We start from the raw sequence: 24569 nt of genomic DNA on the forward strand, positions 1-24569 counted from the left end.
AGAGAAAAGAGAGAGAGAGAGAGAGAGAGAGAGAGAGAGAGAAAAGAGAGAGAGAGAGAGAGAGAGAGAGAGAAAGAAATGCTAAAAAGCTCATCCATCCAGGCCAGAGCTACATAAGGAGGAAGCTGGAAGAACTACAGGCATTTTGGATGAGAAAGTCCTTTAGGAGGATCTGAAGCCAGCATGATCTACTGGTATTGGGGTCTGATGTTAAAAAGGATTTGGATTCTAGATATAGAAGGAGACAAAGCCAGTTCTTAGGAGACAACTTGCTCAAGGAGATAGAGATGGAGCAGAAGCCCCTTGAGTTGCTCCAGGAGGTCTGAAGCCAGCTCAATATCCATTATCTGGTCAGGGACACAACAGGAGGCCAAAGTCCTGATCAGTGAGCAAAAAAAAAAAAAAAAAGAGAACGACATGAAGCGGAGGACAGAATGTACATCAGACCACCAGGAGACAGAGGAACAATATCAAAATCGCCAAGGGTTAAGATTGAGGCAGAACCTGACCCCAGATCCAGATCTGGGGTTGGGCTCCTGATTCCCAAGCTGGTGTGATGAAAGAAGTGAGGAAGGAAGACTAAGACCTGGAAGCGGCCACCTAGAACAGGGTAACAGTAACATCATCCTAACTACAGTGGTGATAGGAAAAGTGTCTAGCCTCCCATTCCAAGACTGTGGGTGACAGCAGAGCCTCTTCAATCTTGGAAAGGAGGTTGGAGACATGAGCAAACAGAATAAAATACTTAATATGATGAAGAAATACCAGGAAGTAAGAGAAGCACAAAAGGACAAATCTAGAAGACAGTAATTCTACAAGAAGTACAAGCTATGCCCAGCCTCCCAGGTTTGTAATCATAGCATTTCTTCAAGTGACTGGGAATGAAGAGACGAGTTTGGCTGCATGGTCACAAGTTCAAGGGGCCTCCAGGTTTGGAAAACTATTCTTTTGGACCCAGAAGTAAAGAGGTGTTGCCCTCCCCTAAGTATCTATGACCCTAAAATTCCACCTTCATCTTCTTTTCAAAGAGGTTGTTTATGTTTTTAGATGATTCTTCCAATTTCATTTTGTTTTCCCCATTCCATGCTCCAAATGGAAGGATAGGCAAAGTGTACTTTTTGGAGAAATGCATGAAATTAAGATCTGTTCTGTGTCTTTTGTTGTTGAAAAAAATTAGAATAAAAACAAACCCACAGAAAGGAAAAAGAAACAAAATCCCTTGATTAACCCCACAGGTTCCAGTTAGATATTCAGACTCAGTCATTATACCTAAGTAGCCACTTTTCCCTGAAGCTTACCTGTTCCTCTTCCTTTCATTTCTCTAAATTAGAATTAAATCGTCCTGGGTAGGGTCTTGGGGATGGTTGTGTTTGGATGTGGAGGAGAGTGGAGGTGTGCAATTGTGTTTAGAGATGGTAAAACCAGTATCTGAAGAAGTCCAGTAGCCAAAGTAGGTTTTGGTGGCAAGAAACAACAATAACAACAACAAAACAGAACTCAATGAGAAAATGAGAAATGTTGGGGGGGAAGGGCTTAAAAATTGAACAATTAGAACATATGAAGTGTCTTCCATTTAAAAATAAATGATCAGTCAAGGAATATAAACAAACAATTCTCAAAAGGATATTTTCAAACAATTAAACCCATATCAAAGAATGTTCCAAGTCAACAATAATGAGAAATGCAAATCAAAACAACTCTGAAGTTTCACCTCATCATACCCAGCAAATTGGCAAAGACTGGGAAAACAGGCATCCATTGGTAATAATTGGTGAATTAGTACAATCATTCAGGAAAACAATTTGGAATTACGTGAATAAAGTGGACAAAATGCCCATGCCCTTTGATCCAGAGATTCCACTGCTAGACATATACTCCAAGAAAGTTATTGGTAAAAACAAAGGTCCTCCATACACCAAAATATTTATAGAAGCACTTTTCACAGTAGCAAAGAACTGGAAATAAAGCAGCTGCCCATCAACTGGGGGAATAGCTAAACAAATTGGGGTATCCAAATGAAATGGAATATTATGGTGCTGTAAGAAACAATGAATGATAAATATAGAGAAGCACGGAATCATTTCAGTGAACTCATGCAAAGTGAAGTAGACTCCAGAAAACAATATATATAATGTTTATAGCAATATAACTGGAAAGAACAATCACCAAAAAGCAACTGAGAGTGAATGCTACAAAATTACAAAGAAGAAATTTGAGAATGTCCCAAAGAAGAGATACAATAATCTTCTCCAAACTTCTTTGCAGAAGTATATGAGGGGGTGGGGAAGGGACACCCCCATGAGTGTGGAATACAGCTTATATTGTCAGATTTCAGGAAGGTTTAGTTGGTTTTGCTGATGTTTTCCTTCTCTGTTTCTTTTTTTTTTTTCTCCTCTTCTTTTTCTTTAAAAAAAAAATCTTTTTGTTATATGAGAGGCTGTCTTTCTGGAAGAAGAATGCAGGAGGAAATTTAGGTGATAGAAAAACAAAAGGTTTTAACAAAATTAATTTTTTTAAATGACCTGAGAAAAGGATAAGAACAGATAATTTAAGATCAATTAGACTCCCTGAAAAGCATGACCAAACAAAAATCTGGATACCATGTTTCAAGAAATAATCAAAGAAAATAACCCAGAACTATAAAGTACTGTCTCCTCTTTTATGTGTTGTCTTCCTCATTAAAATGTAAGCTGCTCAAGGCAAAAGACCTTCTTTTTTGCTTTTCTTTCTACTTTGCATGCTTAGCATAATATCTGGTACATTGCAAGCACTTAATAAACACTTGGTGTTGATTTAACTATTAAAACTAGTAAGAAAAGTGAAAACAGAAGAATACATTCATCATTTCCTGAAACTCCAAATGGAAAATACTCATGAATGTTATAGTTAAAATCCAGAGTTTCCAGCTAAAAGAAAAAAAAATACCATAAGTATCCAGAAAGAAAAGGTTCAAGTATCCATAGTGAAGATCAACAAATCAAATGACAAATATGTTAAATATCTATTATGTGTCAAAAGCTGTACAAAATCCTGAGGATATGAAAAGGAAGGAAGGAAGGGAGGGAGGAAGGAAAGAAGGAAAAGAAAATCACAATTCTTAAGGAGTTTCTATTCTATCAGAGTGAACAATAAATACATAAGTAAATGCAAATTAAATACAAGTTAGTTAAATATGGCATAGTTAAATAAAAGGCAGAACATTAATAGTTGGGGGAATTTAAAAGTTCCATATACAAGATCTTGCTTGAGCTGTGTCTTGAAGGAAGTACCAAATTCTATGAGGTGGAGGCAAAGTTAGAGTACAAAATAGATTTTTGTTAGAACAGAACTTTCAAGCATTCCTCATAGAAAAACTAGAGCTAAGTAGACCCTAAGGAGGTAAATATATTTGAGCAAAGCAAAGGGGATAAAATGATGATCAAGTCCTTATATTCTAATAGAGGAGAAAGACAAAATTATCTCTATATAATCTCAGTGTCTCCATTGATGACAGAGTAAAGAAAGACAAATGCAGGGCCTGGGAATAATTTTGTTCTGATTTGTAGATTTTAAAAGAGGAATGAAAAAAAGAATAAAAAGAAAAGTAATGCATTAGAAGAGAAATTGAGGAAGATGATGGAAGAACTTAGTCTCTCATAATTGAGATACAGTGGACAAGTATACAAACATGGAGATAGGGTAGGCAGAATGAACATTTCATGAACTTACCTGAACTGGGCAAAAGAGGATTAAATCTACACAATAAATTTAGTATAGAAACACACAAATCAACAGAGAAGTATATAGGGCCAGAGGAAAGGGAGACATGGGCCTGAAAGGAAAGGAAAATGTAGGTAAATAGTCACAAGGAAAACAAATTTCAGCTCAGGAGGACTGACCGCAATGAAGAAATTAAAAAGGAGAAAAAGAAAGTATAAGAATTAGCAATATGGCTATAAAAAATGCCTGCCCTTTGATCGAGCCATACCATTGTTGGGTTTGTACCCCAAAGAGATCATAAATAAACAGACTTGTACAAAAATATTTATAGCTGCGCTTTTTGTGGTGGTAAAAAACTGGAAAAAGAGGGTATGCCCTTTAATTGGGGAATGGCTGAACAAATTGTGGTATATGCTGGTGATGGAATACTATTGTGCTAAAAGGAATAATAACCTGGAGGAGTTCCATGTGAACTGGAAAGACCTCCAGGAATTGATGCAGAGTGAAAGGAGCAGAGCCAGAAGAATACTGTACACAGAGACTGATATACTATGGTAAAATCGAATGTAATGGACTTCTGTACCAGCAGCAATACAATGACACAGGACAGCTCTGAGGGATTTATGGTAAAGAACGCTACCCACATTCAGAGGAAGGACTGCAGGAGAGGAAACACAGAAGAAAAACAACTGCTTGAACACATGGGTTGGGGTGGACATGATTGGGGATGTAGACTCGAAACTACCACACCAATGCAACTATCAACAATTTGGAAATAGGTCTTGATCAATGACACATGATAAAACCAGTGGAAATGTGCATCGGCCATGGGTGGGGGGAGTGCGGGGGGGGCGAAGGGGAAAGTAGGAGCATGAATCATGTAACCATGTTAAAAACGAATATTAATAAATGTTTAAAAAAAAGAATTAGCAATATGGGTCTGTTTTGAGCAAAGGGAAGAAGACTAGAAAAGAAGCATCAGACCACTTCAATTATAGTTGACTATTATTGATCCTATTCCCTTTCTTTCATCAGTTTCTTTTTATTTGCAAAGAGAGACCAAAGAAAGAGAAAGTTATAATATGAAATTATGGGGGGGGGACCACAATTAATAAATGTAACCATTAACAAGAACAGGATTAAAAAACTCATAAAAGAGAGGAGGGCAACAGGATGGATTAGGAAGCAGAATCCAACAATATGTTGTTTACAAGAAATATACTTGAAATATAAAGATTTAGACAGAGTAAAAATGAAAAGCTGAAACAGAATTTATTATGCTTCAGGTGAATTTTTTTTCTAAAGCAGAGGCAGCAATCATGATCTAAGAAAAGACAACAATAAATATACACATGGTAAAAGAGTTAAGTCAAGAAATCATATTATGCTTAAAGGCACCTAGATAATGAAATAATAGCAATACTTAATTCATATGCCCCAAATGGCATTGCATTTAGATACTTAAAGAAAAAGTTATTTGAACAAAAGAGAGAAATAGGCCACAAAACTATGAGTTAGGAACTACAATGTTCCTCCTTCCAGATATAACCTAATCTTTTAAAAAGATAAGCAAATAAAATGACAGCAAAGGAAAGTAATAAATGTTGGAGGGGATGTGGCAAAATTGGGACATTAATGCATTGCTGGTAGAGCTGTGAATTGATCCAACCATTCTGGATGGCAATTTGGAACTATGTCCAAAGGGTGATAAAAGACTACCTGCCCTGTGATCCAGCCATACCACTGCTGGGTTTATACCCCAAAGATATCATAAGGGAAAAGACTTGTACAAAAAAATTTATAGCCGTGCTCTTTGTGGTGGCAAAAATTTGGAAAATGAGGGGTTCCCCTTGGATTGGGGAATGGCTAAACAAATTGTGGTATATGTTGGTGATGGAATACTATTGTGCTAAAAGGAATAATGAACTGGAGGAATTCTATGTGAACTGGAACCCCCTCCAGGAATTGATGCAGAGTGAAAAGAGCAGAACCAAGAGAACCTTATACACAGAGTCGGATACACTGTGGTACAATTGAATGTAATGGACTTCTCTAGTAGCAGCAATGCAATAATCCGGGACAATTCTGAGGGACTTATGAGAAAGAATGCTATCCACATCCAGAGAAAGAACTGTGGGAGCAGAAAAGCAGGAAAAAAAACAACTGCTTGATCACATGGGTCGATGGGGATATGATTGGGGATGCAGATTCTAAATAATCACCCTAGTGCAAATATTAATAATATGGAAATAAGTCTTGATCAATGATACGTGTAAAACCCAGTGGAATTGCTCATTGGCTATGGGAGGGGGGTGGCAGGAAGGGAGGGAAAGAACATGAATCATGTAACCATGGAAAAATATTCTTAATTAATTAATTAGTTAAAGATTTCAAATCAAATTAAAAGATAAGCAAAAAAGAAGTTAAAGACCTCAGTAGAATTTTAAAAAACAACCTAGATATAATCAATTTCTGGTAGTTACCTAATGGAAATGGAAAAGAGCATAAATATGTTTTTTAGCTTTGCATGGCCTCTTTACAAAAGAAAGAAACACGAAGGTGCCAAATACACTACTAGCCAGTGATACTTCTAGTATGGCCTGAAGAAGAAATGCAAGTAGGAAATACTTAAAAAATAAATAAAAAATACAGTAGAATACAGATAATGTTAATATGTGGTTTTCTAAGACAATAAACAGTGGCAGGCATGGAGGTAGGGTTTAGTAAGTTTCTATTTGAGTTTGACACTACTATACTAGGACATTAAATAAATAAATAAATGCAGAAATGCAAAACAAAAAACCATGAACTTTACTGACCACAAGGAACAAAATTTATAATTAATAAAAGGTCTTTGAAAAAAGGACTAAAATTTAAATTGAGACCAAAAAAATTAATCATAAAGAATTGATGAGTTAAGGAACAATGAATAATCTTATTTTTTTAATGGCATCAATAAGAAACGTTTGGGATGCCATCAGATCTTGGGAAAAAATGCATGTGTATGTAAATAATTTCTCCAACAAAAGAGATAAAGAACAGAGGAAATGGACACCCAACAACAAAGGAAACCAACAATAAAAAATATATATATGTACGGAAAAGCAGAAATTCAGAAACAAAAAATAAAGAATTGAAAACAAAAAACCTTTTGGTTGATAAGTAAAACTAGAGGAATTTTAAAAAACCAATAAAATGGGCAAACCATCAGTTAATTTAATTATTTTTAAAGGCAGGAAAAACTATATTACAAAAAGAAAAAAAAAAGACTTAGAGGAAGAGATAAAAAGGAAATTATTAAAAACTATTTTGTCAAATTATGTGTTAACAAAGCTTTTAATTTAAATTCATTGATTGAATACTTACAAATACGTATAAACTACTCAGCTTAGCAGAATAAGAAACAGATAACATAACCTGATCTCAGAAAAAAAAAGATCAAACAAACCACAAATAAACTCATAGAGCAAAAAACAAAAATGAAAAAAACAACCCATGACCAAATGAATTGCACCAAACATTCAAAAAATAGTTAACTCCAGTATTACATAAACTCATTGCAAAAATAGAAGGCACTCTAACTAATTCTTTGATGAGACAAATGTAGTCCTCACAACCTAACCAGGGAAATACAAGGCAAAGATAAAAAAGCTTTAGACCAATATTTCTAATGAATATTTTGCAAAGTATTGAATCAGCAAAGGAGCTACAACAGCATATTAAACAGAAAATGCACTATGACCAGGTTGGATTTCTACCAGGAACACATGGTTGGCTTAACATTAATAAAAGTATAAACATAATAGGCCATATTAATAACAAAATAATAAATATCATGATTATATTAATAGATGCAGAAAAACTCTTGATAAAAGTAAAACACATATTAAAAGCATCAAAATATGTAGGAATAAATAGTTATTTTATTAAAATGGCAAAAATAATTTAAGAGCTAGCGTTATCTATTAAGATGACATACTAGAGGTGTTTTTAATGAGATTAAGGGTAAAGCAAGGATGTCCATTATCACCACTATTATTTGATCCAATTCTAGTAATATTGCAAATAAGAAAAGATAAAGAATTGAGTGAATAAGCATAAGCAAAGAAGAAAAAAATTAATCCTCTTGGCACATGATAAAATGGTTTATTTAGAGAACTCTAGAGATTTACTTGAAAATTAATTGAAATGAAAACTTCAGGAAATTAGTAGCATATAAAATAACTCCCCCAAATCATCAGTCTTCCTGTATTTTACTAAGGAGATACAGCAAGAGATGAAAGAAAAAAAATTCATTCAAAATATCTATATAACATATAAAATATTTGGGAATCAACCCAAGAAGACACCTAAGACTGTATGACTTTAACTATAAAATAGACTTCAGAGAAATAAAAGAGGACTAAAATAATCTGTAAGATATTAATTGCCCATGGTTGGTCAATGTCTATGAAATAAATGTGATAACATTATGTAAATTTGTGTGCCATTGGAATCAACCATTTAAGGAGTTACTTTATAGAATTAAAAATTTAAAAGAGCCATAAATCTCAAGGAAAGTAATGAAAAAAGTAGGAATAAAGGAAACCCAGCATTACCAGATCTTGAATAATACTATGAAGTAGTAATGATCAAAACTATTATGTGCCTTAAAAAAAAATAAAAAGTAGAACAATGGGATAAGGTGACCAAAATTCAAAAGCAATATAACACAGAAACATGGTGATCAATAAACCCAAAGATACCCCAAAATTACTGGAGTAAGAATTCTATACTTGATTTTAAAAAATACAAAACCAAAAATAACTTCTTGGAAAAGCAGAAAGCTGTCTGTTTTTTGGAAAGTAGAAATTAGGTTTAGAGTTTAGGTAAATATCTCACACTATATACCACAATAAGCTTCAAATGAGGAGGGAAGAAAATATCTTTTTTTTATAAAGAGTTACCTTTCATATAACTATGGAGAGGTGGGAATTCTCAAATAACACAGATAATCATAAAAGCTAAAAATGAACAGAGGCAAGTGGATGATATGGTAGATTTTATGCTGTATTATGAAATTAGGATGTGAGTTCAAATTCTGCCTCAGGCAGACCACCTCTGATATGTCATTTAAACCTTTCTCAGCCTCAAATTCCTTATCTTTTTTTTTTTTTTTTTTTTTTTAAACCCTTACCTTCTGTCTGGGAGCCAATACTGTGTATTGGCTCCAAGGCAGAAGAGTGGTAAGGGTAGGCAATGGGGGTCAAGTGACTTGCCCAGGGTCACACAGCTGGGAAGTGTCTGAGATCACATTTGAACCTAGGACCTCCCATTCTCTAGGCCTGGCTCTCAATACACTGAGCTACACAGCTGCCCCCACACATTCCTTATCTTTAAAGAGAGGTTCATAATAGCACCTACCTCATAGGGCTGTTGTAAGACTCAAATGAGATACAACATATGTAAAGTATTTTTCAAAAGTTAAAGTGCTATAAAAATGTCGGTTATTATTTAAAATGTTGGTTACATAAAGTCAAAAAAAGCTTTCTCACAAGCTAAAAGAAAATTAACTGGGTCAAAAATTTCTGCAGAAAATATACCCTTATCTATTCAGGCATGTGTGGCTTCACAAATAACCTTATCCCAAATCCTTCCCCTAACTTCCATCCTCTTCATAAGGACCCTAGAATAATGGACTCAGCTGAAAAGGATCTTAGTGATGTTCTGGTCCTTATTTTACAGATAGGCTTAGAAACTGAGGCTTAGAAAACTCAAAAGACTCATCCATGCATGGTCCCACAGCTAGTTAGTATTCGAACAGAGACTAGATTTCATGTCTCCTGATGATTAGTCTGGCATTCTTTCCATGACACTATTGTCACTCAACCACCTTTTTTTATACTATTCATTCACCTCTGTTCTGGACCTTGTTTCTCAATGATACCTTCCTTACCTAAGTCTGCCCATCTTCTGAGACTTGCTTCCAGCATATTTTCTCAATAATGAGCCTAGGTCAGTTTTCAGAAGAAGAAATCAAAGCTATTGAATAGTCATATGAAAAAATGCTTTAAGTAACTAATGATTAGAGAAATGCAAATTAGAACAATTCTGAGGTAGCACCTTATACCTATTTAATGACTAACATGGCAGAAAAGGAAAATAACAAGTGCTGGAGAGGCTGAGGGAAAATAGGTACGTTAACAAACTGCTAGTGGAGTTGTGAACTGGTCTGACAGTTCAGGAAAGTAAATCAAAGGGCTCTAAAACTGTTCATAGCCCTTGACCTAACATTACCACTACTAGGTTTGTATCACAAAAAGATCAAAATGGGCAAAAATATTGAGAGTATCTCTTTTTTTGGTGACAAAATATTGGAAACTGAGAGGATGCTCAATTGGGGAATGGCTGAACAAGTAAGTTGTGGCATATAATTGTTATGGAGCACTATTGTGGTATAAGAAATAACAAGGGAAGTGGTTTCAGATAAACCTGGGAAGACATATGAACTAATGCAGAGTGAAGAAAGGAGATCCAAGAATACATTGTTCACAGTAATAACAATATCATAAGAATGATCAACTACAAAGCTTTTAGTTATTTGAACTAAAACAATGATGCTGTCCACCTCCAGAGAGAGAACTGAGGAACTCTGAGTGTAGATTGAAGCATATTTTTTCCTATTTCTTTGTTTTGTTTTTTTACAACATAGATAATATAGAAATATGTTTTGCATGACTTCACATGTATAGTTGATCATATTGATTGCCTTCTAAGTGAGTGGAGAAGTTTGAGAGAGGAAGATAATTTGGAATCCAAAATATAAAATAAAAGAGTGTTTAAAATAAAGTAAATGATGAATTTTTTTAAAGGAAGAAGAAAAAATAATGGGGCCATATTTGTGCCTGTTTCTCATTCATAGAAACTCTTGGATGCTCTGGGTTGGTGGTGAGGAGAAGAAACAAGAACAAAAGTCAGGCAGATCCTTTTTCTGGTAATTACAAGTCTTTGAACTACAGGCTACTATGCAGAAGGGAGGATAAAGGGAAAGAAAGGTGTAGGGAGAAGGAATAATTGAGTAGGCAGAGGGTGGGTACGGACTTTAAGTATTCAATAAATTATTATACAGATGAGTGAATAAATGCCTGTGTGAGCATAAAGGAATGATTTGTGTGAGAAATGGGAACTGAATTGGGTACCTGGGGACAAAGGGGATGTTTTTGATTTGCTTGAATGAAACACAGCACCTTTTTTCTTTTTAAAAAAATTACTGTTTATTTATTTTAAACATTATTTTCTTTTTAAATTTTTAGTTCCAGATTCTTTCCCTCCCTCTCCCTCTTCCCCCCCAACCCAATGAGAAGGCAAACAATATTATATCAGTTATACTTATTAAATATTAGCCATATCACCAAAAGAAGCCAGAAAAAATAATAAACTGAGAAAATTATAGTTCAGTTTGCACTCGGTTGATCAGTTCTCTCTCTCTGGAGGTAGATAGCAGTTTTTTCATCATGAGCCAATTGTCTTGGATCATTATATTGATCAGAGTGGCTAAGTCTTTCTTGGTTAATCATTACTACAATATTGCACAATGATATCCAAGTTCTTTTCACTTCATTTTGCATCAGTTCATATAGGTCTTGCCATGTTTTTCTGAAAACCCCCTCCTTTATCATTTCTTAAAGTACAATAGTACTCTATCACAATCCTATGCCACAACTTGTGTATCCATTCCCCAATTGATGAGCATCCTCTCAATTTCCAATTCTTTGCCACCACAAAGAGAGCTGCTATTTGTGTGTGTGTGTGTGTGTGTGTGTGTGTGTATTTGTTGTTGTTGTTATTTTGTTTTTGTTTTTTGTTTTTTTTGTGCATGTAGGCCCTTTTCCTTTTTCTTTGATCTCTTTGTTTTTGAAGATGACATCTCAGGGGGATATCTTGACTTGCCTGTGCACAAGCTGAATTGAAGGTAGGCAGAGCTTTGTCAGTCTTTTTCTCATAACGTTATCCAAGTCCAGAGATTAAAGGGAAAGGAGTCTAGGTTTAGAATGAAAGGGAGTATGTTAGCCATGGTCAAGACTAAAACCATTGCTCAATATGTATGCACCAAATGGCATAGCAACCAGATTCATAAAGGAGAAACTGGCAGATCTCAAGATGGAAATAGATAGTAAAACCATACTAGTGAGAGATCTAAATATTCCTCTTTTAGATCTAGATAAATCAAACCAAAAAATAAATAAAAAAGAGGTAAGAGTGATGAATGAAGTCCTAGAAAAATTAGATTTAATAGATATGTGGAGAAAAATAAATAGGGACAAAAAGGAATACACTTTCTTTTCAGCAGCACATGGTACATTCACAAAGATTGACCATGTAATAGGGCATAGAAACATTGCAAACAAATGCAAGAGAGCAGATATAATAAATGTAACCTTCTCAGACCATAATGCAATAAAAATAATAATTAATAAGGGCACTTGGACAGGCAAATCAAAACCTAATTGGAAATTAAATAATATGATTCTCCAAAACCAGCTAGTCAAAGAAGAAATCATAGAAACAATCAACAATTTCATTGAAGAGAATGACAATGATGAGACATCCTACCAAACTCTGTGGGATGCAGCCAAGGCAGTATTCAGGGGGAAATTTATATCCTTGAGTGCATATATTAACAAATTAGGGAGGTCAGAGATTAATGAATTGGACATGCAACTTGAAAAATTAGAAAGTGAGCAAATTAAAAATCCCCAGATGAAAACTAGAAATACTAAAAATCAAGGGAGAAATTAATAAAATCGAAAGTAAAAGAACTATTGAATTAATAAAAAGACTAGAAGCTGGTATTTTGAAAAAAACAACAGATAAAATAGACAAAGTACTGGTCAATCTAATAAAAAAGGAAAGAAGAAAATCAAATTGACAGTATCAAAGATGAAAAGAGAGACCTCACCTCTAATGAAGGGGAAATTAAGGCAATCATTAAAAACTATTTTGCCCAATTATATGGCAATAAATATAGAAATCTAGGAGATATGGATTTATGAAATTTTATTTATTTTACAAAAATAAAAATTGCCTAAATTAACAGCAGAAGAAATAGAATATCTAAATAATCCCATATCAGAAAAAGAAATTGAACAGCCATCAAAGAACTCCCTAAGAAAAAATTGCCAGGGCCTGATGGATTCACAAGTGAATTCTATCAGACATTCAAAGAGCAACTAATCCCAATACTATACAAATTATTTGATATAATAAGCAAAGAAGGAGTCCTACCAAATTCCTTTTATGACACAAATATGGTACTGATTCCAAAGCCAGGTAGATCAAAAACAGAGAAAGAAAACTACAGACCAATCTCCCTAATGAACATAGATGCAAAAATCTTAAATAGAATACTAGCAAAAAGACTCCAGCAAGTGATCAAGAGGATTATCCACCATGATCAGGTGGGATTTATACCAGGAATGCAAAGATGGTTCAACAATAGGAAAACCATCCACATAATTGACCATATCAACAATCTAACAAACAAAAATCACATGATTATCTCATTAGATGCTGAAAAAGCCTTTGACAAAATACAGCACCCATTCCTTTGAAAACACTGAAAAGTATAGGAATAGAAGGACCTTTCCTAAAAAAAATAAACAGTATATACCTAAAACCATCAACAAGCATCATATGCAATGGGGTTAAATTAGAAGCCTTTCCAATAAGATCAGGAGTGAAACAAGGATGCCCATTATCACCTCTATTATTTAACATTATACTAGAAACACTAGCAGTAGCAATTAGAGAAGAAAAAGAAATTGAAGGTATTAAAATAGGCAAGGAGGAGACTAAGCTATCATTCTTTGCAGATGATATGATGGTCTACTTAAAAAATCCTAGAGAATCAACTAAGAAGCTTGTAGAAATAATCAACAACTTTAGCAAAGTTGCAGGATGCAAAATAAATGCACACAAATCATCAGCATTTCTATTCTATTCTAGAAATTCTATATTTCTATATATTTCCAACACATCACAGCAGCAAGAGGTAGAAAGAGAAACACCATTTTGATTTTAATCACCCTAGACAATATAAAATACTTAGGAATCTATCTACCAAAACAAACACAGGAATTATATGAAAACAACTACAAAACACTTTCCAAACAATTAAAACTAGATCTAAACCATTGGAAAAACATTGATTGCTCATGGGTAGGACAAGCTAACATAATAAAAATGACCATTCTACCCAAATTAATTTACCTATTTAGTGCCATACCTATCAAACTACCAAAAAACTTTTTTACTGAATTAGGAAAAACTATAACAAACTTCATCTGGAATAACAAAAGATCAAGAATATCAAGGGAAATAATGAAAAAAAATGTGAAGGAAGGGGGCCTTGCAGTAACAGATATTAAACTATACTATAAAGCAACGGTCATCAAAACAGTATGGTACTGGCTAAGAGACAGAAGGGAGGATCAGTGGAATAGACTTGGGGTAAGTGACATCAGCAAGACAGTGTATGATAAACCCAAAGAGCCCAACTTTTGGGACAAAAACCCACTATTTGACAAAAACTGCTGGGAAATTTGGAAAACAATATGGGAGAGAATAGGTTTAGATCAACATCTCACACCCTACACCAAGATAAATTCAGAATGGGTGAATGACTTGAATATAAAGAGAGAAACTATAAATAAGTTAAGTGAACATAGAATAATTTACTTGTCAGATCTCTGAGAAAGGAAAGATTTTAAAACCAAGCAAGAGTTAGAGAAAATCACAAAATGTAAAATAAATGATTTTGATTATATCAAACTAAAAAGCTTTTGTACAAACAAAAACAATGTAGCCTAAATCAGAAGGGAAACAACAAATTGGGAAAAAATCTTTATAACAAAAAACTCTGATAGGGGTCTAATTACTCAAATATACAAGGAAGTAAACCAATTGTATAAAAAAATCAAGCCATTCCCCAATTGATAAATGGGCAAGAGACATGAATAGGCAATTTTCAGATAAAGAAATCAAAAGTATCAATAAGCACATGAGAAAGTGTTCTAAATCTCTAATTAGAGAAATGCAAATCAAAACAACTCTGAGGTATCACCTCACACCTAGCATATTGGCTAAAATGAAAGAAGGGGAGAGTAATGAATGCTGGAGGGGATGTGGCAAAACTGGGACATTAATGCATTGCTGGTGGAGTTGTGAACTGATCCAACCATTCTGGCTGGCAATTTGGAATTATGCTGAAAGGGCTATAAAAGAATGCCTGCCTTTTGATCCAGCCATACCATTGTTGGGTTTGTACCCCAAAGAGATCATAGATAAACAGACTTGTTCGAAAATATTTATAGCCGCGCTTTTTGTGGTGGCAAAAAAACTGGAAAACGAGGGTTATGCCCTTCAATTGGGGAATGGCTGAACAAATTGTGTTATATGCTGGTGATGGAATACTATTGTGCTCAAAGGAATAATAAACTAGAGGAATTCCATGTGAACTGGAAAGACTTCCAGGAATTGATGCAGAGTGAAAGGAGTAGAGCCAGAACAACATTGTACACAGAGACCAATACATTGTGGTAAAATCGAATGTAATGGACTTCTGTACTAGCAGCAATGCAATGACCCAGGACAATTCTGAGGGATTTATGGAAAGGAATGCTACCCACATTCAGAGGAAGAACTGCAGGAGAGGAAACATATAAGAAAAACAACTGCTTGAACCCTTGGGTTGAGGTGGCCATGATTGGGGATGTAGACTCGAAACTACCACACCAATGCAAACATCAACAATTTGGAAATAAGTCTTGATCAATGACACATGTTAAAACCAGTGGAAATACGAATCAGCCATGGGGTGGGGAGCTTGGGGAGTGAAGGGGAAAGTAAGAGCATGAATTATGTAACCATGTTAACTTTTCTAAAAAATAAATATTAATAAATGTTTAAAATAAATAAATAAAATAAAAGACAGAAAAAAAAGACTAAACCCAGATCTCCTTATTCCTAGCCCATTCTCAGAAGCTTTGTGAATTTCCTCCTTGGACATTACCTAAGTTGGCTGAGTTAGGGGACTATATAAAAGATAGGGGATATCCAAAACATAATCAATCCCCTGTCTCTGATTTTCACTTTTTCTGACTTTGTCATTCCATTGCCCTTCTGCCCGCCTGAAAAGATGAGATGGATTTAGGAAATACGGACATATAAAAATTTGGAATAAGTGTCCTTCTACCTTCTTTTACTTCAACTTTGTACAGAACATTTGGAGGACAGGAGCTGAGTGTGGAGTGGATTTATTTCATGAGAGGTGGAAGAAAAAAAGAAAAAGAGGGAGAATGAATGAAGACAATGTTCCAAATCACAGGAAAAAGGGAAGGGGGAGAGAGGGTTGGGAAGTGATGGAAATCTACTACACTGAATGTTAGCACGTTTAATCTACTTGCTCATATTCCCTCCCCCTTCTTTCTCTCACCACTTGCCTTAGCCTGATTTCAGGTTTATGGGAGGTAGGGCAGAAAGAGATAGAGATTAGAAAAAACATAGTATCTTCGGGGAGCTACCAGTTTGAGATTGACACACACAGATATGGAGAAGACATATAGATAGTAAAACAGAAATAGAAGCAGAAAGACAATTACATTACAAACAAAGCAGAGGTGACTGGATTACCTCCTCAAAATTCTTTCCTCACTTTAGGAGCAACTCAACTCCAGACTGGTACTATAAGTCTGGAGGGACTATATTAGCCTTCTGGGAAAGATGGAACCATTCAAAGGAGAAACTTTCCTATAGATAAGATAATTTCAGGCTACGATAGGAACCCTTTGGGTATCCTTTGGTGTGTATAATAGACATTGTTAGGGTTAGCTTGAACAAGGAAACTAAAGATGACAAAACAAGAACCTTCAGTGGGGGGAGGGGGTATGAGTATTATATTATCATCCTCAAGTCTCTTAGATTGAACCTGGTCCATCTATCCTCAATTGAGATACATTATATTCAGAAACTATTTTGGGGGAGGAGGAGGGATACTAGGTCTCTTCACTCTTTGGGGAGTGCCCTTTTTCTCTTACCATATTATAAGATCCACACTAATATCCACTAACAGGTGGAGAAGGCAACATTGGCATTGGTGTGAAGAGGAAGAAAAAAGAAAGTCTATATGGAGATGATTATTGCAAGGAAGTAGCAGTCAGGTTGGAGAAGATATGATGGATACAGGAGTTTTGAGAGTTGGGATTCCTGGGTCCCTAAATGGCTATGATCTTAGGTTGCCTACATGCTCTGACTGGGACCCTCAAGCTGACAGCTCTCTTCCATCAAGACCCTCCCAGAGAGACTAAAATAAAATATTTCCATTCCCCTGTTCAGGCAGCCTTATTGCCATTGACAGTAAATGTATTGCTGTAATATTTTCTCATTTTGCTGGGATAGGCTCCATCCTGACCTCCCTAACAGCTTTAAAGGTTTTACAGAGACACAGAAGAGGGATGAGAAGGGAGGTAGTGGGGAAAAGAGGAGGGAGGTGTAGGGTTTAGAGACTGATTCAAATTAAGCTGGGGAGGAGAAACATTTGCCTGCTGAGAAATGAAGCCTAGAAAAAAGGAAAACTATCTCATGGTGGATAGTGTTTGGAAGGAATCAGGATGCTTAGATTCTCATGTACGGTTCTGCCTCTGTCCCTACGTAGCACAAGACCTGGGGGCCTAGAGTCACAGGTTCCAGTGACCACCACCACTCTCCTTAAAGCTGGTATTATTCCCCAAGGGAGGAGGAGATAAAGTTTCTTGTTCTTGGAGAGCTACAAGTCTGATTGGGAAGACAGCATCTTCCTGCTTACTCCCCCACCCTCACCCCCATGAGTACTGTGTATTTGGGTGATGGGGTGAGCAAAGGAGGGACTGAAGGAAGTGAAGCTGGGTTGAGGAAGGCTTCTTGGGGGAGGCTTTCAGTTCATAAACAGGAATAGTCAAGGATAGGAGTTGAAAAGTGTCATGGGGTAAATAGTGGGGAAATACTTATGTGATAACGTGACAAAATAGCTAATAGATAATGGAGACAGCCATTACCTCAGTGAAACAGATTTGCTCTGCTGGAAAATCACAGAATATATGAGGAGAGTGAATAATTCTTTTTCCTGTGGTGTGTCTGCCTGACCTTAGATCTACTATTAGCCATTATCAATGCCACTCAGAAGATACCCACTCCAATTCCTTGTTATTTTAAAAGTCTCTTTATTAACCTGAGAGCCTATTGTTTCATGGGTGCCTTCAGCTCTCCCCAAATTAAGTATTTAGGACTATCAGGATTCAGAAAGGCACTGTGCAAGGATTATAGGAGAGACTGAATGGGAGCAAAGCAAGTCTTAAGCCTGGTAAATGTTGGTAACAAAAACTAGCATAGAAGAGGCTGCAGCAGAAGGGAAAAGGTAGAAAAACAGGGAGAAAGGAGAAGAAAAGGAGAAGGGAGAGAAACCTTCCAAACTCAGTGTGGTAAAGCAACAGGAAGAAATGGATCTTGGACTAAATGATGTCCATGGAGAGCAATGAGGCAGGTGCCCCAAAGAATGGACCTCTGGAATCTGAGGGATGTGCACCAATGTGCTTTGAAAAGATCAAGCAATTATGGTGTGATATGTTTTTGGGGCAGGGGTAGAGTACCTCTCTCCAAGGGTTTTGGGTCCCTCTGCATGCAGAAGTCAGAGACTCTACTTCTTAATCTCAGGTACCTTAAATTGGTCAACTGAGGCTGGTCTGCAAGCATTTCTTGGCTCCTACTTAGCCATCTCCATCCTAATTTCCACTGTTAACCTAAAGAAATGTACTGAAATGAATTGAAACGGTCACTTCCCACCAACTGGTCCCTAGATTGTTCCCAAACACATTGTTCACATTCCTTCTTCCCCATCTTTGAACCACTATTTTCCCATCCTAAAATGTTGTCCCACCCTCCTTTATACTTGTCTAAAGTCTTACCAGTAACCAGCTTAAATGCAATGCAACAAACATTTATTAAGTGTCTATTGTATGCAATGAACTATGCCAAATTTAGGGATAGAAAAAGAAACAAGACAGTCCTTGCTCTCAAAAAAAAAAAAAAAAAAAGAGAGAAAGGACAGGTACATAAATCAATATTGCACAAGGAAAAGTAGTTGGAATGAGTGAAATGGAAAGGTCGGAGTTAAGTTTTATGAAAAATTTGAGAAAGAAGAGATGATTTTCATTTGACAATGTCAGAAAAAAACTTTATGGAGATGGACATCTGAGTTGAATGGACCTTGCTTCATTATAGACATCTGTATAGGATGGCAGGATGAGAACGGAGATGAAGAATAGGCTGGTTTGCCTGGAACACAGAATATAGGAATACCTTGGTGTTATTGTGGATTTAGTTCCAGACTACAATAAAACAAGTATTACCCTAAAATGAATCACATGAATTTTTTGGTTTCCCAGTGCATATAAAAGTTATGTTTCTACTATACTGTAGTCTATTATGTGTGCAATAGTATTGAAGTAGTCTGAATAAATGAAATAGGTTAGAGAATAAAGTAGAATTGAAGTAGATGAGGTAGATGAATCCATTCCTGCATTATTTAGGAAACTGATCTAATCCCTTAAAGCAACCTATGCAAGTGGTGGGTCAGAGTCTAATTCCCCTATGGCCAACAAAGGGATATCAGGACAAACAAATAGATCAGGATGGAATGCAAGGTAAACACATAGCTAACTATGGATGAGTGTTTAGGTACATGTGAAAAGTACCTAAACACTCATCCTGAGTGATCTGAATGTTATCCACTTATCACTGACCACACACACCTATGTTTGTGATGAGGTTTTCTTGACAAATAAGAACGTGCATGGTAAAGGAAATAGCTTTGCATCTTGTAACCTATATAAACTGACTTGTAATGTCAGTCTGATACAGCTTCCACTAGGGAAGGCTGTCCCAGCTGGTAGACCTTCCTTCCTTCCTTCCTTCCTTCCTTCCTTCCTTCCTTCCTTCCTTCCTTCCTTCCTTCCTCCCTCCCTCCCTCCCTCCCTCCCTCCCTCCCTCTCTCTCTCTCTCTCTCTCTCTCTCTCTCTCTCTCTCTCTCTCTTTCTTTCTTTCTTTCTTTCTTTCTTTCTTTCTACCAATAAATAACAGTTCCAATTATTGAATTTCTGGGTGTCCGGATTCATGTTATGAAGTACCCTGCTTCAGTATTATGTCTAAAAGAACAATGCACATACTTATTACTTAAAAAATGTTAACCATCATCTGAGTCTTCAGCAAGGTGCAATCTTTATTTTATTTTAATTTTTATTTATATTTAAGTATTTCTCCATGGTTAAATGATTCATGTTCTCTTTCTCCCCTTTTCCTTGCCTCTCCCAGAGCTGACAAGCAATTCCATTGGGTTATACATGTATTATCACTCAATACCTATTTCCATATTATTCATTTTTGTAATTGAGTAATCTTTGAAAATCAAAACCCCAGAATCATTTATCCATATATACAAGTGATAAATCATATGTTTTTCTTCTGTACTTCTAGAAGAAACTTCTAAAAAGAACTGTCCCACAGTTCTTTCTCTTGATGTGGATAGCATCTTTCTTGTAAATCCCTTGAGATTATCCTGGATAATGATTGTTTTTAGTAGCAAAGTCAATTACATTTGATCATCCCATAATGTTTCAGTTACAATGTATAATGTTTTCCTGGTTCTGCTTATTTCTCTGTGCTTCAATTCATGGAGGTCTTCCCAGTTTTTATAGAAATCAAGCAGTTCATTCCTGATAGCACAATAGTATTCCACCACCATTATATACCACAATTTGTCCAGCCTTTCCCCAATTGAGGGAACACTCCCTCAATTTCCAATTTTTTTCCACCACAAAGAGCTCGGCTATGAATACTTTTGTACAAATATTTTTTTTTTAATTTAAAAAACTTTTTTTGTAAACCCTTACCTTCCATTTTGGAGTCAATACTGTGTATTGGTTCCAAGGCAGAAGAGTGGTAAGGCTAGACAATGGGGGTTAAGTGACTTGCCCAGGATCACACAGCTGGAAAGTGTCTGAGGCCAGATTTGAATTTAGGACCTCCAGTTTCTACCTGGCTCTCAATCCACTGAGCTGCTCAGTTGCCCTCCAAACATTTATTTTTAATCTCTTTGGAGTACAAATATAGTAGTGGTATCTGCCTTCAAGGAGGTAGTTCATTCTAGGAATGTGGGATAGTTAGTGCTTTAAAAGTATATAGGCAAGAGAGAGAAGAATGTGTGAAGAATAGAGAGAAGAACCCAATTTTGTTGTATTCAGAGTGGGGGTGGTAGTAGAGAAAAGGTACAGAATGTACTAAGGGACTAGAAAGATAATTTGGGGCCAGGTCATAAAGGGCTTCTTAAGGTAAACAGAGGAGTTTATAGTAGCAATAGGGAGCCACTAGAGTTGATCATAGGGGAGTCACATGGTCATATTTGTGCTGATGGAAAATTACTTTGGCAGCAGTGTATAGGATAGATTAGAGTATTGGCAGTCTTGAGGCAGGGAGGCCGTTGCAATAATCTAGGTGAGAGGGGATGAGGGCTTGAAAGAAGGAGGTAGTTATGTGAGTGAAGAGAAGGGGTCAAATGGGATAGATGTGGAAAATAAAAAGATTTATTGGTGACTGGATATGTGGGGTGAAGGACAGTAAAGAATTGAGGATAATACTGAGGTTATGACATCGAGAGACTGGAAAGATGATGGTGCCTTCCACAGAAATGGGCAGCTTAGAAGACAGGAAGGTTGGGAGAGATGGGGGGGAAAGAATAAATTCAGTTCTGGATCGAGTTTATTATTCCTTTGGAACATCTAGTTTGAAATGTCCACTAGGAAATTGGTGATGGCGGACTGAAGGCTCAGAGTAGAGTCTGGGGTTGGATATTTATGTATCTATGAGTCATCCACATAGAGATGGATGGTAGTCAAAACCCATGGGACCAGAAGTTGGTGGGGGGGGAAGAGTGAGAGAGACAGAGACAGAGACACACACACAGAGATATATAGAGAGAGAAACAGAGAGATGCAGAGAGAGACAGAGACAGAGAGACAAAGAGACACAAAGAGACAAAAGGACAGAGAACTAGAAAGAGACAGAGAACTAGAGAGACAAAGAGAGAAAGAGACACAGAGAGACAAAAATACAGGGAACAAGAAAGAGAAAGAGACAGAAAACTAGAGAGACAGAGAGACAGAGACACATAGAGAGACAGAGAGACAAAGAGACACAGAGAGAGAGAGAAACAGAGAGAGACAGAAAAAGAGAGACAGAGACAGAGAGATAGGGACAGAAAGACACAAAAAGAGAGAAAGAGAGATTGAGAGACAGACACACACACACAGAGAGAGAGAGAGAGAGAGAGAGAGAGAGAGAGAGAGAGAGAGAGGAAAAGAGAAAAAGGACTTAGTCCAGAATCTTGGGCAACACACAATTAGGAGGTGTGATTATAGATTTTGAAGCAGCAAAGGAACCTGAGAAAAATGGGTTAAAGGGTTAAAAGGGTAGGAGGAAAAGCAGGATCGAATAGTGAAAACCTAGAGAGGAGAGAGTAACTAGGAGGGGAGAATGATCAACAGTGTCAAATACAGAAGACAGGCTGAGAAGGATAAGGCCTGAGAAAAGGTGATTAGATTTGGCAATTAAGAGATTATTAGTGGCTTTCAAAGAGCTGAAGACTGAGAGGCAATGGTAGTACAGAATGCTTTTTCTGAGGCTTTGGGCTGGTCAAAGGAGGAGAGTTATATGGAAGTAGTTTGAGGGGATGGTAATGAAAGATCTTTAGTTAAGAATGGGGAAAATTTAGATGTTTGAAGAAAGCAAGAAAAGAATGAATAGAGAGAAATTTCTGAGAAAGAGGTCTCTGAAGAAGGGCAAGTTGTGAGGGGGAAGAAAGTGAACCAGTTGTGAACATAATAAATTTGAGGAAATGGTGGGACATTCTGATACATTCATCTAGCATTTAGTTGGAAATCTAGAACTTGGGGTGGAGTTTCTATATCTATATCTATATCTATATCTATATCTATATCTATATCTATATCTATATCTACATCTATATCTATATTTATCTGCATAGACATATTGAAGCTGTTCCATACCATTAGAGCACTGAATGGATTCCTTGTTTTCCACTTCCCAGAACTCCTATAGCAGTTATCTGTCTTAATGTAGTAGTTAATCTATGCTACCGCTCATTGCTATGTTTTGAACCCTTACTTTCTGCCCTGTAAGTACTAGGACAGAAGGGCAAGGGCTAGACAATGGAGGGTGAAGTGACTTGCCCAGCCAGAAAGTGGTCATATTTGAACCCTGGACCTCCTGTCTCCATGCCTGGCTCCATTGTATCACTAGTTGCTCCTATCTTGCATTGTTATTTACCTTTTTTGTCTCCCCACACTGGAACTGTAAGTTCTTCCAGGGTAGAGGCCATGACCTTCATTTTAAACTTCTTTTTCTCTTACATATTGTGCACTACAGAAAGTAGGCACTCAGTTCATGTTTGTTTTTCATGTTGATAATCTGGTTTTAGCCCCAAGTTTGCTAGTTATTACCATCTGTATGAGTTTAAGCAGGTTATTTATCCTTCCTGGGCCTCAGTTTCCTTAATTGTACAATGAAGATAGTGGGCCAGATGATCTCTAAAAGTTTTTTTTTTTCTGATTTTAAACTTCTCTTATTTAAAAACAAACCTGGAATATAATATGCTGTGCAAGCCAGGGTAACCCCCACTTGTGTCTTAGGTTCCTCCTACAATCCTTTGGTAAAATAAAACTAGTCTCCAGTTTACTTTGCAAACTCAGGGGGATGAGATCTCTGCCAAAAATGTTTCAGTCTCAGCTTCACTGGATCTTCAAGGGCTTACAGAGGAAGGAAGTTCCTACAATCACAGGATTTAGAGCTAAAAGAGATTATCTGGTTCCACCTCCTCATTTTACAGATGAGGACACTGTGACCCAGGCAGTTCATACAGGTGCTAAGTAGCAGAGCTGGGATATAAGCCCAGGTTCCCAGATGCCAAAACTGGGGCTTTTTCCATGATGGCCCACAAGGGAGTGGGGGATGAGAAAGAGGAGCAGAGAGTGTCAGACCCCAAGCTAGTGCTGGGTTGTGGGGAATCTCATTGTATGGATCTTCATGCATGCAGTATGTTTTTATGCAGGAGTCATTTGGCTAAGATGAATCTAAAAGGTAGCTTTACAGGAATTTCTTTTGAATATTCAATCAAAAATTTACTGGATATCTACTAATGCCTACTGTACCATGTCTCTCGGTATTAATGAAACACAAACTTAGAAACCTATTCATTTGGCTTCTGAGTTGAAGCTATTCCTATGAGATTCACAGAGTTTGTGCAGAGAGAGGGTGACTAAAGCCTCAGGAAGAACTGGTATCTGAGGCAGTGCTCTCCAAGATGGGAAGCCCTGTATTCAAATCCTGTATCCCACCAGTTGTGTGAGTCTGGGCAATGACCTGCTTACTCATCTGTAAAATGAAAGGGTTAGACTTGATGGCCTCTAAGGTCTCTGCCAGCTCTGAATTTATGATTCTATAATCCTATGAAATGAGGGAAAGAGGGACAAAGACAGTGAGATGCCAGAAAAAACTGTGACAAGGCAGAAAAAGGAAAAGAAAAGCAAAAGAAGGCAGCAAGCAAGCAAGAAACTGGAAGAGAGAGGTGCAAAGGAGACCCCAGAAGGAATGAGATTTGACTCCAAGCTGGGCCAAGAAATCTTGGGGTGCCAACCTCCAGGGAGGGTGTAGATGAAGATTGTCATTCCATGTCATACGGTGAAGCCCGAGGTTGTTGGCAACCAGGAAAGCCCAGTGGACGAAAGGGT

This window comes from Gracilinanus agilis, chromosome 5, assembly GCF_016433145.1.
Source record: "Gracilinanus agilis isolate LMUSP501 chromosome 5, AgileGrace, whole genome shotgun sequence".
NCBI classification, from domain to species: domain Eukaryota; kingdom Metazoa; phylum Chordata; class Mammalia; order Didelphimorphia; family Didelphidae; genus Gracilinanus; species Gracilinanus agilis.